This window comes from Semicossyphus pulcher, unplaced genomic scaffold, assembly GCF_022749685.1.
Source record: "Semicossyphus pulcher isolate SPU_LCO1_2020_fin unplaced genomic scaffold, fSemPul1.0.p SCAF_4, whole genome shotgun sequence".
Lineage (NCBI taxonomy): Eukaryota > Metazoa > Chordata > Actinopteri > Labriformes > Labridae > Semicossyphus > Semicossyphus pulcher.
Genome location: NW_027211715.1, coordinates 3,130,665 through 3,150,025, shown reverse-complemented (window position 1 = coordinate 3,150,025; position 19,361 = coordinate 3,130,665).

Genomic DNA, 19,361 nt, shown 5'->3' with positions numbered 1-19,361 from the left:
TGAGGTAAGAGTGTCCAACATACAGCAGATAACAGTCAGCACGGACCCACCGTGAACGCCTCGTCGGTTCTATAATATTGTATTTTCTTTTGTTTGTCGTCTCTTCCATAAAACCCAAACAGCTGATCTGATACCGTGCGCTGCATGCGTGGGGACCTAAAAATAGCATCTTGACGCAGGTTTTTCAGACCCGTGAAGACCCGCTTATAGATGCTGATTGTCTCTTTTCCCATTGCCAGTGAAGTATACTCCTGTTGGTCTCTTTTATGCTGCGTCGCCGTCTGACGTCACAAATGCGCTGGAGACAGGGTTAGTAAACAGTGAAGGTGTTACTGTGGTTAGGTCTTTATTGTATCTATTACTCGTTCAGTTTATCAAACTCAACAAATTTGGAACGTTGTTCGAGCGCTGCTCGGACAGAGACGGGCAGAATTCGTAGCTAAGATGACGAGGAGTCGCAGAAGTTAAAGACGGAGCATAGCAACGCGCCGGAGAGGGGGCGGAGATTAGCGTGTCGACACAGGTTTTGTGTTCCCATCAATGCCGATCGGAGCCGAGCTGATAATTACCCGGGTCTACTGCAGAGTCATTTGACCCGGGTCTGAATGCCGACTGTAACCTTTCCCACTAAGCAGAAAAGCCGAGTGTTTGTGGGTCTTTTGACCAGTAGGAAAGAAGCTTAAGACAGTGTCGAGGTAAAGGGCTGTCTGACGTCAACGTGAAGCAGTGTCAAAATAAAAAATACAGCGTACACTTAATCTGAAATGTTAGTTTATATGTTGGACTCTTAAGTAGCTAAAGTACGTGGTGCTGACCCCGTGTGCAGCTGTGTTTAGCTTAGCTTCCGTGTAGGAACTCCAGCTGGCTTCTCCTAACAGCGGCCGTGCTGACTGTTATCAATAGTTAGTGTACTATGTACAGCAGATAGGTACCTCATACAACCGACTTAAAAAAACTATATCCCTTTAATTACAAATATTAATATTATATATTATTATATCAAAGAAATAAAACATCCTGACTTTTATTGAAAGCACTAAAGAAAACTTCTAGGCATCAAAATGAAACAAGCGTTTCACTCTGCTGTTGTCAGTGCACATCACATTTTTCTTAACTCATAACAAGAAAAAGACAGAAGAAAATATGATTCATTCTTGACTCTTCCTAATTAGCATAATTGTTCTGTGATTCCAAATCTGTCGACTTCAAGGACCGGAGGAAAGATTCCCATTCTAAAAAGTGTACCCAAAGACTCCTTGTTAAAGTTGTTCAGTACTGTAGCTGAGCTTGGTTAAGTTTGGATATATGTAAAAACATTTGGTTCAGACAAGAAATGTCTGTTATTCTTCATAACTAGGAGGCAACCACCATGCCACGTTCAAAGTCACTTAAACCATCTTTCTTCTCCATTCTGGTGCTCGCTTTGAACTTCAGCAGATCCTCTGGACCATGTCTACATGCCTCAATGCTTTGACTTGCTGCCATGTGATTGGCTGATTAGCAGTCTGGGATCCCATCGGCTATAGTCTGAGACAATCCAGCCTCTGGGGACACCGGTGAACTTGCTGGGCAGTAAGCGATAAACGACTTCGCGTGCTGCATTGTTACAGAACATAGACTGTATAAAAATGTAATGACCGCTCCCTAAAAGTGAAGCCAAAACATTTTGGGCGCCCCCTGCTGACTGGCTGCAGTATAGCTCATAAAGCCCGCCTCCTCCATGTTAACAGATGGGACATGAGTCAAACTATAAAATCAAGATACACACCCGATAAATTTTTCTCAAACATGGTTTCTGTCATTATAGTTAGTTCTTATCATGCTGATTCACGTCCAAGTGTTCATTTTTCTGACAAGTTTGTTTTTAATGAGTTATTTGATGATGATTGACAGCTCTGTTGACAAATTCGGCTCCTGCAGCCAATCAGTTCCGGGTGAGCAGAGCGGAGGACGATCCGCGAGTGGAAACGTAACTAAAACAATCACTACAGTCATTGAAGTTTCCATACCTGTGAACGTTAACCTCAGACCAACACAAGAAGCTGTTCTGCTGTTAAACACGCCGGTGTGCGGCATCCTTGCTGTTTTTTCGGTAAGTTAAGTGTGAAAGAGAAAGAGAAACTGTTTTCATGTGATGTACTTGTTATTATCGGGTCTTACCTTTGCCCAAATTTCAACATCATGATGCAGATTTGTAGGAAGTAAAAATTCAAGCTTTGTCAGGTCTGTCCTCAAGAGGAGAAGAAAACTTTTAAAATGCTTGTTTGTTGAACGGAGGTCGGATCGATCTGATGCATTCGAGGAAGTCGGGAAATCTGAACGCTGAACGGCTTTCGTTACACAGTGTCAAGGGAATTCACCTCAAGTTAAATATCAGCTCTAGAACAGATTGTTAGCTGTTAGCTGTTAGCATGCAGACGTCTGTTTATAGAGATTAATAAGAAGCTAAATCGTCGTCAGATCGCGCTGATGGGAGCCGGGATGACATTACATCCCCCTGCTTTTGCTCTCCTCACAGGCTGTTTTTCCTGAGTACACCGCAGCCTGCTGATATGTGACTGGTCAATATTACTCAGACTACAAGAATAGTTCAAACAGAACACTTGCCTTCCCGGAAATCCATGTCCCGGCCTACAGATTCTACATTTCTAATAAAGTGACCAGTGAGTGTAAACACATACTGGGATCACCATGCAAATATAAATGTAATGAACATCAGAAAGCTACTACATAATGAAGTTAAAATACTCGTTGAATTTAATGAAATTAAAACTCCGCTTTGATCCTATCCTGGAAATGTTCCTGAGGAGTTGAAACGACCTTGTTGGCGCGTTTCTGCTCTTGTGAAGTGAAGCTGCTGTCATCGATCAAATCCAGTCCTGTCAAACATATTTAAATGTAATAATAATCTAATATATGATAATAATAAGTCATCTATCTTGTGAATATGAGCCAGTTCAGTCACAGAGTAGCACGCTTAGCTTTGCATTCAAACACCACAGAAGAAGAAGAAGCCTCAGTGATGGAGAAGCTGTTTTAATATGTCAGCCATTAAAGCTCGTTCCTGCTGTATCAGTGATACTCTGATGATAAGTGTCTCTCAGACATGCAGCGGCAGCGTGCACGGACACTTCACCACTTCGTCCAAGGCCACAGAGCTGTGGAACAGGTATCGATCCGCCGGGGCAGGTGCTCCCGCTCGATAAACCCCAGATAAGACCTGAGATGTTCATCCAGCGACGCAGGAGACGACGCAGAGAAGAGTTTGCTTTGAAGGATAAGATACAACGGCAGTAAAAGACAAACACATCTTTAGAGCCCGCAGTGAAACTCTCTCTGAGGGAGAGTCAGTGTTACTCAGTCACAGTTATTTACAGCTCGGCTGACGTGTGATGATGTGCAGGTTGTGCTGCCGTGTTGTTGCTCGGTGCTCGCGGAGCTGTCATTACTGAAATGAGGAGTTTGCCGGTGTAAACAGCAGCATGTTCGCGCTGAAGCCTGTGTGTAATTTGTGGATGAATAATGATCTCTCTCTTCCGTCCTCCATCTCACTCCTTCTGTTGTCTGTTTCTGTCTTTACAGTGACACGGCAGAAAAGCATTAACACTGCATAAAGTAGATTATTGTAACATGTTTGTTCACAAACAGCCCAGCTGGAAAAAAGAACGTTCTGAGAATGTTACGTGCAATGTTTTTAATAGCAGGAGAACGTTCTTTAGAAACGTTTTCAGAAAGTTGAATGAGAATGTTCAAATCACATGTCAGGACCATTTTATAAATCACGTTCTGATTCAATTCAGGCCGTACTAACATCCTGAAAAGATCCTCACAACGTTGCAGTTAAAGTGTTCTACCTTTGTTTTTATGTAACACTGAGCAAATGTTTTTTAAAAGGGGTTCTGACATCTTCAGAATCTTGCAGGTAAAACGTTAGCTGTGTCCCAATCCAGGGGCTGAAGCCTGCCCTCTCCCAATTCCAAGGCTCCTTCAGATGCAGCCGACAAATGCGTCCTCCTTTTCCCGGGCCCACCGTATCCCGAGATGCATTGGGGGCCAATTCAAACGAAATGGCGGACTTTTACACGGCTGAGGAATACACTTTAAAGTTTTTGGTTTCAGCTCAGTCGAATAGCTGTGTCACACATGTTTAAGAAAACGAAACGGCCCTTGAAACAAATTATCTTTCGAATAATAGGTTAACTTACTCGACGTTAGTTATGATAGCTAGTTAGCCCGATAGCTACCTGTTGCTAGGCGACAGGAGTAGACCAGACCGTCTCATTTCAGCTGTCGGCTGTAACGGTCTATGCAGGCTATGAATGGAGCATCCTCCCTGGACCGCCTCCTGGATTGGGACACAGGTGTTGTGTCTTAGTTTAAGTTTTAACGTTACAAGAACTTTATTTGAAATGAAAAACATCCTTCAGATGTTCTTTGAATATTAGATTAAAACTCTTTCTTTCAAACGTAATTAGAACTTGTACGTAATGTAAGTCGATGTTATGGGAACGTTCCCTGGTAGCTGGGATGTCTTATTCCCACATATGAATGTGTTCAGGAAAACTACCTGCACATGTCTGCTGTCATAAAACACTTTAAGCTTGGCAGGAGAGAAAAGCAGGGAATTAAAGTGGGAGTGGGACTGTCTGATGAAAAACAGAATTAAACTCATTTTCCTGACAAATCAACAACATATCCGTCCAGCTTGTTTTGTTGATTTCACACCAAAGATGTGATCAGATAATGACAGGCCTGTTATTAAACTTCCCACATGTGTTGGTTAGTATCAATAATGAAGAAAAAGACGTATAAATCCCTGGCTCAAAGATTGTAACAAAAGAGAGAGTTCACACATTTCTGCAAGCATAATGAAGAATTTGTTTAAAGCTCCTGTGAGTTTTTCGATGGTTATAAACAAACTGAAATTAATTCTGCTAACTTTTTATGAGCTACAAGATTGATTTTTTCCATAAAGTTATTTTTAATGCCTGAAACAGCTGCCGGGGAGTAGGTGACAGACCAAGCGATTAACAACACGCTGCCTTTGTTTACATTTTCCAGGGCAGAAATTTAAAGTCAGTGATACATGTGACTGCTAAAGAAAGCAGGATGAGATTTTGTGTTAAAAGCCACCACTGAAGCATGAACACGACAAAATCAGCAAAGAGAAAAGAGGTATGGCTTTGTCCACAGGGGGCGCCAAAATCAACAACACCCAAAGTTCCTCACAGCTAACTTGCTTGTTTCACAGAGAGAAATAAGAGTGGGCTCCCGCCTAACTTTGAAGAATAAACGAGTATAATACTAACAATCACTGATTAATTAGATTAATTGACTTACCATAAAAACATTGTGTTAATTGGATGTTATTATGACTCAAAATTCAGTGATTGTTGGTTATGAAATCAGTCGCGAACCAAAATGTGTGAATCTTCACGGAAAATCTATTATTTCTTACTCTGTCACATCAGATATACAGCTCCAGAAAACATTAAGAGCCCGCTCCAAATGTTCTTCTATCAGCATCTCTCTCCACGTGTCACGTTCAGCCCATCCAGATGTGACCGCCGCTGAAAGCCTCCGGAATGTGATCAAAGCCGAGCTGCTCCAAGAGCAGCCGAACGTCACCCAGCAGCTCTGAGACAGACTGGAGCAGAGCACGCAGAGAGGCATGAGAGCTGACATTAAAAACCAGGTTATTCACCAAACACTGATCTGTGAAAACATGAGCATTCTGTTGTTTCTACATGAACTCGTTTTCTCTGCATTAGTCCAGCTCTGATCTTTTGGTTTCTGAACCAGTCGTCATTTTCTGCCAATCAAAGACCTCAATGAGAATATTTGATTTGGACGCAGGAGAAATGTTGTTTACAATAAAACTGGAGTTAATTTACACAAACACAAACCTGTAAGTAGAACAGATTTTTGCAGTGGTGTCTTGTGTTTTTCCGGAGCTGAATGATACATTTTATAAAAACTTTATCTGACCCTGAACAAAGGAGTCCTGGCCGAGACAGCAGCATTAAAGTTTCACACAAAGAACAAATAACAGAATATTACAAACAGATTCACAGTCCTGTTTTTATAATGACACTCAGACCAACCTCAGCACAAGAGGACGGAGAACTTTAAAGCTCTGTCAAAAAATGATTCAAGGTCTTAAATTATGTGATGGACAATCAATATTTGATTTGATTGTTTAATGATATCTTTCATGAAGCTTTTATTGTTGCCTCTCACTCTGAACAGCATCGTTACACACGGACAGAATCTCTATCGATTCACGGCTTTCACATGAATCCTTCTGTAGTTGAATTAAACTCTCATTGAACCCGCGAGTCTTTCATTTACACGGACAGATAACAAAAACTCCTTGTTGAGCGAACACGACGAAAGAGACATTCCTCTGAAGAGAAATATTTGATTTGTAGATGTTTCAAAGTTTTGTGGCTTCAAACCAACGCGGTCGTAACGTGTGCACAAGACTCACAGAGACACACAGTCATCAGCACTTTTAATTTTCCACACTGCAGCGTTCTGTGCAGTAATTGTTAATCACAGAGTTTGATGATACTGTCTGCTACCCTCTAATTTAATTTCACTTCCTCTCTAATGGCTGCTCTAACATGCAGTGAAATCCAAACCCCATGACATTCCTTTGAGATTCCTCCCCGGCGAGCGCTCAAACAAACACTCCTTTAATGTGAGCGTGCACACACGGCTGCCTGCAGCCCGACACTTGAACTTGAAGTTGAGATACTTTGTTTTATTCTTACACAAAAACTCTTCTCAGAGACTCCTCTGATCCTGCAGTGACACGGCTGTCTGGAGCCACACACCAAACTGAAGGATGAAAGCAAAAAAGCATCTAGAAACAGCAACAGCTTAGTTTGTTTTTTACCCGATACGATACATGAATGTGGGCAGTTATCAGGACCTCGTAGCTCCTCTTTAAGAACTACAGAGAACAAACTGGACTGGTCAACACACACCAGCCACCTGTACGGGAAGACACAAGGCAGGATGTACTTCCTAAGGAGACTGCGGTCTTTTAAAATCTGCAGCAAACTGCTGCGGATGTTTTACCAGTCTGTGGTTGCCAGTGTCCTCTTTTACACTGTAGTGTGCTGGGGAGGCAGCACATCCAAGAAGGACACATCCAGACTGGATAAACTGATCAGGCGAGCCGGCTCTGTGATCGGCATGAAGCTGGACCCTCTGGTGACGGTGGCAGAGACAAGGACACTGAACAAACTGTTGGACATTATGGACAATGCCAGCCACCCTCTGCACACCGTCATCAGCAACCAGAGGAGCCTGTTCAGTGAGAGACTGCTCCTTCCAAAGTGCAGGACTAACCGACTGAAGAACTCCTTTGTCCCTCATGCCATCAGGCTGTACAACTCCTCACTTAGGGGGAGGAGGTAACAGGGACAGACTCTCTCACAAGCGGTAGCCACTAATTCACCTCACAAAATTAATAGTAGTTATCTTCTTTTATTCAATAGTAATATTTATTTATTTCTCAAAGGGTCATATGTGCAATAAAAATCTGTCAATGTGCAATAATCTCTCAACCACAGTGCAATAACCTAATTTAGTTTAATCGAACTAAATACCAGGTCAATTACCCACTGTTTACTTGTATATTTTCTAAGATTGTATATATATATAATATATATATATTTTGTTATCTAATTTTGTACTTTTTATATATATATCTATATAGATAGATATATATATTTTGATCTTTATTTTTTACCCTCTGTGTGCTGATTCTTTCCTATTGTATTGTACTGTATAAGCTGCTGGAGGCTGAATTTCCCAGAGGGAGTCATCCCAAAGGGATCAATAAAGTTGAGTCTAAGTCTAAGTCTAAGTCTAAGATTCAACAGTCATATAAGTTGACGACATGTATAAAGCACATAAACTGACATTTTGCCCACTGCCATCTTGTTTTTTTGGGAGCAGAAGAGACCAACAGAGTGGATACACATTGTTACGTCCCTATCCTGGTAATCCCAGGTAGCCACGCCTTAAAGCAAACCCTGCTTTATCCTCTATTTGACTCTATATGGGATCATTTACTAAATGAACATCATTATAGATTGAAGAAGACTCGTAACGACAGATCGAGACCATAAACTCATTAGGAAAATGTTTTGTTAAATCAAGTGAGAAGCAGGGTATTTTTCCCATCAGGCTGTCCTCCTTTTGCAAACAGGGAAGTCGCCCCCTGCTGGCCATTAGACAGAATGCAGGTTTAAGGCAGTTCTGCATGGGCGTCACTTTTGAAACCAGAGGCTGTCCACATCACAGACTGTGTAAAAAGATGGCCGACATGACAGCTCCCCTAAAAGTGAGTCCAAAACCTCTCCATCGCCCCCTGCTGACTGGCTGCAGTAAAGGTCATAAAGCCCGCCTCCTCCATGTTAAGGGTTATTTGAGGCTGTAAAAAGGGGGCGTGGCCTCATGATTGACAGCTCTGTTGACAAATGGGGCTCCTGCCATGTTCATGTTTTTATCCAGTCTGTGGTCCACATCTTATAAACAGTGTTTGTTCACAAAGAATTATAAACAGTATAACATCCACAGGAAGCAGCTGCTAACACATTAACATTATCTTCCATTAAACCAAAGTGTATCCGACACAATGAGGCCTGATTCCTAATTAGCTCAGTGAACACGTCCTGCTGCAGGCTGCATTCACCATGAGAGGGTCTCAGTGACAAAGAAAGCAGACACACTGATGATCAGAGATGAAACAGACCATGTTTGATGTCGTGAATGTAACTGACTCTCAGCTCAGAGAAACGTCAGCGGTGCTTTTATTCAGTCAGAGCTCGACGCCCTGCTCGATTTGGATCTCTTTAAAAATGTTAAATTCAAATCTCATTAAAAAAACAATTCAAGGCAAAATTCTTAAATCAGTTTTTTTTAAAACCACATTTCCATGTAAGCAAATGAATTTACATTCAGCACAGATCCTACAGTGTGGCTTGAGTTGTTTTTACATTTTCAGTGAGGTCACATTAAACCAACGCGTCCTTCACAAGAGAGCTCTGAGTGTACCTGTACGTATGAAACGTCCCTGCGTGGCTTCTGCAGCGTCTTCACTGTCTTCAGCAGTATTGCGTCGGGCTGTGACTTCTTGTTCTACACATTTGTTTCACAAATAAATCCATTCGTTTCCTAAAGTGAGGCTTTACTCTGAAATATAAATATTTTAATCTCCCAAATGTAAATCCTTTTAACCTGCATCAAACAAAACCTTTTTGCGTTCAGATTTCTCAGATCATGACGCAGCAGTAGGTGAAATTCAGTGTAGACAAACTGTGATTAAAAGGCATTTAATTTTTTATACAGACGCATTTTTTCATTCAGAAAGATGTTTAGAAAACTCACCACAGAACAGACGTTCAAAAATGGTTAAACGTTTTTTCACTTGAAGGCAGATTAAACGATCCAAAGCGGATGTTTCAGAAGCACACAGAAGTGGCCTGAGTGAGAGGAGAACGGTTGAATGGTTGAGCGCAGGAGATTTGTGCGAGCACAGTATATTTAAGTGTGAACATACATTAGCAGAGGAAGAGCAGATCTGAGCACAGAGAGGGGCTGATTGAGTGCAGGAGCAGGCGAGTATTACAAAATCTGAACGCAAAAACAACAAGTCATGCTCTCAGAATGAAAAACACTTGAATAAAGATCGGGAAATAAATCCATTGATTTTGTGTTAAATCACAAAAAAAAAAGCCTTTATTATCGCAGCACCAGCAACCAGGCACCCATAGACCCCAAGTGTCGACTACATAGAGGATGAGACCCCTGGAGGTCAAAGGTCACCAGTTCTTTCACATGAGTGTGAGTGAATGAATAATGACACTGTATAAAACAAGTGCGGGACATTATCAGGGTTTGTGGTTTTGTGCAGAACAAACAGTTTCTATCTGATACGCTGAGAACAGCACAGAGCCTGATGATGACATCAGCTCATTTAAGTACTGAACGTTCTCAGCACAGACAGACCGTACGAGTACGGGAAGCCTGGAGGGTCAAACGTGTCAGCACCCACACTGCTGAGACTCAACTACACTGTGACACACTGACGAGTCCGTTAAAGGCTCTTCACTTCCTGGCAGTGTGAGCAGGAGGAGCTTTACCTGGAATCCCAAACGATGTGGGGGCAGCGGAGCAGCCAGGAACACTTGTTTCTGGACGAGTGGGAGTTTGTTGTTTACTGGCAGCAGGTCGTACGGCTGCAGAGCCGGTACATGTTCAGGTGTTTTTCTCTCACTATTCTGGATAATTGTGTCAAGAGACACAAATGATGTAGTTTTGTTTGTTTTGACCGACGTGTGGACGACACTTCAGCCTCCATTCATTTCAAATATCTGCTTTATCATACAGCATTAATGTCACAATACTATGTAGTAATGTTTGCTGGACTTCGGTGTTTTTAATAATAATAATAATAATAATAATAATAATAATATCGAACATGATCATTTCATATTCCAACATTGCCTCCAATAATGCAAGAAACAGTGTTGTAGTCGAGTCACCTAAGTCTGAGTCGAGTCTCCAGTCCCCAGTGTTCATGTCTGAGTCCGAGTCACCAAAGAAGACTCTGAGCCTGAGTCCAAGTCGAGTTGCTCTGCTCTTGCTGTAAAATCTTTAAAAGCAAAAGACACAATCTGTGCGTCTCTTTAGGCATGCTGGCAGGAACTGAACAAGATGGCACGTGAACGTGCCTGCAGGCCAACACAGCCCTTTCTGAAAGCTGTCAGGGTGATGGGGGATGGGATGCATTTGCAGACCTGGGGTGTCTTAAAGTTATCCCAGAGGCATAACCACAAAAATTGCAAGCGATTATATGGGAGAGGGGGAAAACCAAAATAAGAGCAAGTTAAGAACAAACTCCCTTCACAAAATAACGCTTCAAAAATGGCAAACTAAACCACGAATACCAAGCAGCTGAGAAGAAAGTAAACTTTCAGAGTGACCAGGGAAACACTTCTGAACCAGAGCACAACGGCTGCTTTAAAAGAAAAACACAAAAGGCCGACCCAGCACCAACTAACTACTGGAGAGAAACTGGAAAGGGTCTGTAAATGGTCTGAAGAGAACCTCTCACTACCTCTGAGGGTGAGATAATGAGTCAGCACAGAGCACTGCAACACAAGCATATATGTAGGCTACCCACACCTGGTGTTCATCAGGGGCAATTATACACACACACACACACACACACACACACACACCTGACCCTGCACTGAGCTGATTGCCTCACCACACTCAGGCTGCTTCCGAAGTCTCTTAAATTGCATCCATGTTCCCTTCACTTGTGTCCTTCACTTGCGTCTTAGTCCCTCCCACCAGAGATGCATGGAGAGACGCGAGGAAACCAAGAGAGGAGAGAGGAAACGAGGGAATGTTTTTTAAGAGACATGAGACGTCCTTTCCGATGAAGCGTCACGTGCTGCGACGTCCGTTTGTGATGATGGCGTCAGCTGATCACCGCTGGATCAGCTGTCAGTCTGCTTTAACAGCTGTTTGTGTCTGCACACATGTGCTCTGTAATCATTCTAATAAAACACACAGTAACAGTGTTTCCTCTCTGTAACCTGTTACCTGTGTAACAAACACCTGCACATGAAGAACAGGCTGCAGTCTGTGTTCCTGCTGCAGAGCCAGACGGACATTTCCTACAGCACTGTGTCTTTATATTATTTGTTCATTATTTACATTTTTGATCACTGATCATCTGATCTGAATGAATTATTTAATAAGCCCAAATACTGTCTGCTCATGAACTATGAACATTATTGATTAGGCTCAAAGTTTCAGGATAAATAGAAATCACGTCACGCTGATCAAACCCGACCTCACTAATGATCACTCTCACACGTAGTGTTACCTGCTGACAGAGAGACTCTCCTGCTCCCTCTGAATTCATTCATTCATCTGAAATCAAAGTTAGCAGGGAAATAACTGATCATGACGAGAGGTATTTCTTTAGATTCAATTTAATACAAATGAATCTGTTTTTGCTGCTTTTGATTTTTAGACAACTTATTTTTACTCAGATGTTGACTCAGAAAACAGATCAAATCTGCAGTTATTCACTGCATTTTATATATTTTACGACAAGTTATGATCAATATTTTGTTCTAAACGATCACAGCTTGTCAAATACCAACTCATTATACCGGCGTTGTTTATAGTCGGTTTCAAGGCGCCCTGTAAAGTCTGTTTTAAGGTCCGCTTCTTCCTCTCTGCGATATGAAACTCCGGTGATGTTGTGAAGTTTCACATCAGTCCGATCTGCTGCAGCGTCCAATCACTAACTGATATCTAATAAGGGGGCGTGTCGGCCAGTAAAAGACTTCCGTAGAGGCTGCTCTCGTGTATCCTCGCTTATCGCTCCTCGGAACTCCCTCCTCTCTCCTCGCTCCTCGCTCCTCCGAGCAGCGATAAGAGCTTTGAGACAGTCCTCAATATGGCGGCTCCGGAACTACTTCCGGTTAGGGCGAGGAGCGAGGAGCTATCAAATAAGAGACTTGGGAAGCAGCCACTGTGAGTGACAGGTGTGAGTGTCCCTCACAAACTGGTTAAATAACTGGCGCCTGATACAAAAACAAAGTCTTCCTCTCCATCTCTCGAGAAAACAACCGAAATGACTCGTTATCACAGGAAAACGGGGTAAATAAAATGTATGGATGCATGTCCGCTCAGGGCTTCCGTACAAGTTAATGTGAAAGTAGGAACGTTTTTAATCAGTACAAAGTTATCTCAACGTATCTTCTCAAATTCAGTAAATACAAACTGCATTAAGAAGTTTCAGTAAACAGCTGAAATAAGTTACAGAGCTGTGTCAACACTGTCCACTTCATTTCTAATCCATCCATTTTCTTCTGCTTATCAGGCACAGCCGGTTCAGCGAGGTGACCCAGACGTCCCTCTCCCCAGCTACTCTTCCCAGCTCCTCCTGGGGGATCCCGAGGCGTTCCCAGGCCAGACGGGATATATAATCCCTCAGTGAGCTCTGGGTCTGCCCCAGGGTCTCCTTCCAGTTGGACGTGCCCGGAAAACCTCCGAAGGGAGGCGCCCAGGAGGCCTCCTGATCTGATGTCCCAACCACCTCAGCTGTAATATCATTTTAAACATGTTTGTTTTCTTGGAAGATCAAGAGGAGAAAGAGACATAAGAGAGTTGTGAGTTTTCTGACCCCGTTAAACCAAACAATCAGGATGACGGGCGCACACCGCACCCACAGCAACACTCTCGGGATCTTATTCTGACGCTGGACGCTGACATCAGCTGTAAAGACGTTTGGTCTTTTTATTACAGCTGCAAGAACGTTGACTTTTCAGACCTGATTGTGCAGCAATCAGCAGAAGCTACACACTAGCTGCCCGCTGCTGTCAAAGCATCAGTACGACTGTGAATAATCAGATTAGCTCGGCCTTCCAACACACTGGTGGCTTTGCAGCTGTTAATGTTGGACACAGCGTGTGACTTAAAGGCTCCTGTAGCTGTGCATTCACAGGACACCGAAGCAGAAATGTAACAAATCCTTTTATATTCTCGGACATTTCTGCTGAAGTTCACTGTGAGCAGCCGAACGTGTGAATGCTGCTGGATTTGGAGCTGAAAGATGCCCTCTGCTGCAAGAATTACACTTTTCTCTAACAGTGTTCGGACTGATTTTACCTCATTTAACCCGCCCCCGGTCTTCTTTGCTTTATTGCACCTGTCTCAAAGCGTAAGTCACACCTTTATCTCTCTGACTGAAGTTTGGTGACCTCGTGTAACTCCACCCGCCTCTCGCCCCCGCAGAGGTTTATAACCACACTGAGTTAGTGAAAACACCTGAGTGGGCGTACAGGTTTATGGTTCATCAGTATGCATTTTGTAGCACAGTTAAGTCTTGGTGGTTATAAAACACAACAGCCTGTTAAAATCAGAGTAATTGCTGAGGTGCGGAGCGACACAGAGCTGCAGTTAATGAGAGGAGAAAGCTACGGAGCAGAGTGAGCTGACAGAAGTTAGAGCCGCTCTAATCAATGTTTTATTTGAAGAAGGCTCAGATTACTAATGTGATAGTGTTGCTCTTTTATAGAACCTCATATATAATTATCACCTATAAAGCTTCTCACAGCTCCAAGGAGCTCTGTTTTGGTTTCTCTCTCACATTTCTTCTTTTAGAGCTGAAGAGGCAGGTGTCCCCCTCTGGAGACGGGGTTAGGGTTACCCTATCTTAACATACTTTGGGGTCTAAATGACATATTCTTGTCGGGTCTGTACCCCAAAGTACGTCAACTAAAAACAGGGGTTCCCAACCCCCGGGCCGTAGGTCGTTTAGTACCGGGCTGTGAAACCCAATAGATGTCTTTGACATTCCAAACATACGTGGAGTCAGGACCGTCGCGGGCTGTGTGAAGTGTGCAACAGCACAGGGCCTCGCGCCTCCAAAGACACTTCAAAAGTCGCCCAATTCAGCTGGAAAAAGCAAAGACCTGGCAACCCTGGCTTCGATTCCCGTGAAACTTTGCTCATGAAGCCTGATGCTCCTCTAAAGCTTTGCGTTTATCAGTGAAATATATGAACTACACAGCATATGGGCATGTGACAGCCTGTGGAGACGACGTTTATGCTTTAGCTGTGCGCAGAAATACGGACGGATCGCAACGTTAGTGATTCAGGTATGAGCATCAATGCACACACAGGTCTGCATCATATCTGCTGCTCTCCTAACGTCTGTCTCCTCCGCGCGCGGCGTGATAACTCTGATAAAGTCTGCATGGATCATCTCCGGCTCATCTCAATCACAGCGTGTGAAGACGTATTTTATGCTTTATGAAGGGTTTTCACGGAAATATGGGACCAATCGCTATGAAGAAGAAACACACACAGATCAGTGTCATCAAGGCGCTGCATGATTATAAACTGCTCACTGCTGGATCACACTGTGTATCAGCTGTCTCTGATCCGCGCCGTCCCGTATTAAAAACTTAGATGCAGTCTCCTCACTGAATAAATGCAATACAGTAATTTGGAGCCAGAGACTGCGCAGTAGAGATTGGCGCCGCCGTAGCCACTTCCGCTAACCAAAACACACACACTTAACTTACCGAAAAAACAGCAAATATCCCGCACGGTCTGAAGCAGATATTCACGCTTATGGAAAGTTCAATGACTGTAGTGTTAGTGTTAGTTACGTCTCCTCTCGCCGTTCCTCCTCTACTCTGCTACTCGGGAACAGAACGCTGCAGGAGCCCCATTTGTCAACAGAGCTGTCAATCATGAGGCCACACCCCCTTTTTATAACATCAAATAACTAATTAAAAGTAAACTTATCAGAAAAATGAACACTTGGACATAAATCAGCATGATAAGAACTAACTGTAATGATAGAAACCATGTCTGAGAAAAATGTATTTGACATGTATTTTGATTTTATAGTTTGACTCGTGTCCCATCTGTTAACATGGAGGAGGCAGGCTTTATGACCTATACTGCAGCCAGTCAGCAGGGGGCGACAGAGAGGGTTTGGACTCACTTCTCGGGAGCTGTCATGTCGGCCATCTTTTTTAAACAGTCTGTGGTCCATACTGAGAATTGAACTGGCAACCCTCCTGTTTCCAAGCCAAGCCCCTACAGCTAGATACCGTCTACGCCAATATCTGTAAAAACGGGGCCGTGTTTAAAAATACCAATTGTACTCTTTTATGCATTTATAGCTGCATCTGTTGCTGTGTTGGAAAGTTAAATATAATACTCCTCCAATCTCAGATCCAGTCAATCATTGGCCGTAACTATAAATCTAATTAAAGTTACAGTATGACCGAGCGTTATGTCATGGAAATATGAAACGTCTCAATTCAATCAACCAATCTATCTCTTTATGTAACTAGCATCAAATCATAACACGTTACATAAAGAGCAGGTCGAGACTCCAAACATGAATCCACCATGAGCAGGAAACACCTCGAGCAGAACCAGACGTGTGCTGAGACTGGACAGCACAGAACACAGAACACGGCAGCTGAAGTTAAGCTCCTCTCACGCTTTATTTTACAGTGAAATGATCTCAGCCTTATTGTCCTCGGATGATCCCTCATGTGATGATGTTAATGAGCTGATAGCGTAATGACTGAAGAGGCCTTGAATGTGCAGGAAGGTTTTCTATCACTGAGGGAAACATTTGTTTGCCTGATCACACGGATCATAACGCTTTTTGTTTTTTTTCACAATCATACTTTTTCTGATCAAGGTCTTTGTTATTGTTTTTTATTCCCACATTATATTACAGGATCAACATGTATGACCCCCATACCAGACCCACATATCCATGATACATTACCAGACATCCAGAAAATGAATATTATTAAATTTAAGATGGTCTGAAGGCATCAAACTGTGTTTGTTTAATAGTTCATGTATTATTCTTATAGCCTGTTTGGTGACGGATTAAACTTTAAAATGAAGTCTATCATTGAAGCAGGAGGGCATGATGGGAAGCAGTTGGAGTTGTGAGGGAGTCTGTGAAACCACGCTCATTTTCAAATATATCCTGATCGACACATTCACGAGAGTTTACACTGTTGTTGTTAGTCGTTACCACTCAGAGACTGCGCCCGTTCTCTCTTCACAATCAGGAATAACTGTAACAGGCTGCACGCGCAGTCGGCACATGCGCACTTGCGTTGCCTCGACTCTGAAAGCTCCGGCTTCAGGCGTTAGTGGGGCCGCAGCCAACAGCTCGAGCTGGTAGGACTCGGGACCACCACGGTCCTCCTCCACACTGAAGTGCTCTTCAGGGGACTCTGGAGGGGAGAAGTCCTCCCCCCTCTCAGCCCCTTCCCCACTTTGAGCATTTTTTTTACATTGTGCAGTGGTGGAGTTATGGTCAGCCCTGGGGGTGCAGTCACACTTTAAACGTATGCACTAACTGTTCGAAAGAGACAAAATGACCATCAGTACAGATCAGACAGTGAAGCCACACCTGTAGACCACATCTCCAAAGCCTCGTCCATCACTGACGGGGCAAACATGTGAGTTCTTGCTTTTCACATTGCTTAGAAACCTGAACGTGTCCCAGCCTTGCTTGGTCTGATAAGTGACTTTGCTTTGGAGTAAAATAATCTTATAATTCTGTGCAGTAAAAATATTGAAGTCATGCTCGTGCTCGGCATGCAGATGATAGCTTGGTAGCTTTTTTAATGCATTCGCAGCTCGTGTGAATAAAAGTATTCTCAGATTCTGTATCAAGTTTGTCCAGAAGATTTATTTATTTATGGTCGGCCAGCGGAAACCCGGAGCCCACTCAGCTGCTCTCACTCTGCTGATAACATCCAGAGTTACTCTGCGGCACAGCGCCAACAGCTTTAGTGAAAGAAGGATTAAGATGAATGTTGAAACTGAAGGCAGGATTTATATTCTATTTTATATTTACAGTCATTTGTTTTATCTCCATATTTAATCTGTCCTCTCTCTGCTCCTCTGTTCTCCATCTTTGTCTCCTGAGCTGTGAAAACACCTGAAACGTGTGTGTGTGTGGTGGGTGTAACAATGCCAGGAGAACTGAAGATAAAACTGGGTTACACTCAACATGAACTCTCTGATAACTGATATTTTCATAGCAGATACAGTTCACACTCTGCACACGCATCGTGGCTGTTTCACATCATTACTCAGCTTTCTGCAGGTCCTTAAACACGCCTGTTAAACAGTGACGACGTTTGTTGTTGACTCAGGAAGGAGGTTCTTATAAATGTTAATATTTGCTCTCCCTGAAATATCAGACGGTTTTATTGCTTCGTGACAAAATCACAAGCTTCCAATAAAAGCTGGAAAATGTGTGAATATGAACGATTAAGTTATTATCGAATAAATATCTGGTTTGGCATGGAGCATTAAAACTTCTAATCAGCTTCAGTGTACAGCCGAACAAGTTTCAACATGGTCCATGAAAAATAATCATCAAATTTATATTCAGAATTACACCCACGTGTCCTCGTGATTTTTAACAAAGAAAGGTATCACAGAAGCATGTCCGCTTTGGGCTTCCGTAGTATTTAAATCCCAAAAGGTGGTTTTCCAGCAGGACTTCACACAATAACTCACACTGGCACTATGATGAAAAAAAACTTTATTAATACAGCAGCCTTTAAAGTTGGAATCTCGAAGATCTCAGTTTCGTTCTGTTTGGCGGCACCTATGGCGATAAACGGTAATTACAGGAGCACACGTCCCAGATATCCAGACAGTGCTGCATGTGTGACGTCCACGGTTGGCTCTGGTTGTAACTCTTGATCTTCCTGGCTGACGGTCGCTTTCCTTTTCAGACTGTTTGCTTCATCTGAGCGTCGAGTTTGTTTCTTTTCTTTGGATTTTCACTTCTTGTTGAAGTTGTATCTGTAGTCATCCATCTTTTCTTTGTTTGTTCAGCCATAGTAGATTACTGTTTACTCACAACACTTGCAGACACCGGAAAAGCAGCTGCTTAGCTCCGCCTACCCTCTCTGGCAGACCAACCACAGCTGGCTGATGGAAAACGCGTCACTAACTGGGCGCAGCTTGGGACTTTTTCCACGAAAGTCGCACCAGACACCCAGTCTGTAACAATACTTTATATTGCAAATACAAAGGCTTTCATCAGTGGGCCATAGGCTCAATCACCATTGTGTTTGCTCATTCCGCGATAGCTAGAGACTTAACAGACATTTATTTACATGAAAATCTTCAAGATTACCGACAGAAACCTGGAACAGACAAAAAATGTAGTTGAGCGAAGACAGTAAAGTAAGAAGAAAGATAACGAAGGTCAAAGGGACACATAAAGATAAATAAAGGACTGAATGTGAGTGCCAGGAAATACTGTATAAATATTTGACCAACAGAAGCCTTAAAGTGTGTAACAGTAATGATGCTGATACCTGACGCTCCCATGTGCAACTCATGGATCCAAAAAGGAGCTTTATGAAATGGATCAAACTACAAACACATTAAAGATGACTGAGACCTGTCAATCAAGGTGAGACGTTCACTGTTTAATAAAAGCATGAAGCTTGGAGCACTTGTTCAGGTTTAGTTTCATGACAGAATTAGACATGGGGCCATTGCGAAAACGTCTTTTTTTTGCCGCTGTGACCTTATTCCATGTTTAGCTTCAGACTCCTGAACCAAATATGTAAACACAGACAGGGTGATATACAATCTTTGTTTTGATTGTAAAGTTTTACAATGGTACCATATACAACATCATAAAGTGTTATCAGGTTGTTAGGCTTTTAAAACACGAGCCTACCTGCATGAATCACACATGATAATATAAACATCTTATCTTGTCTGTAATG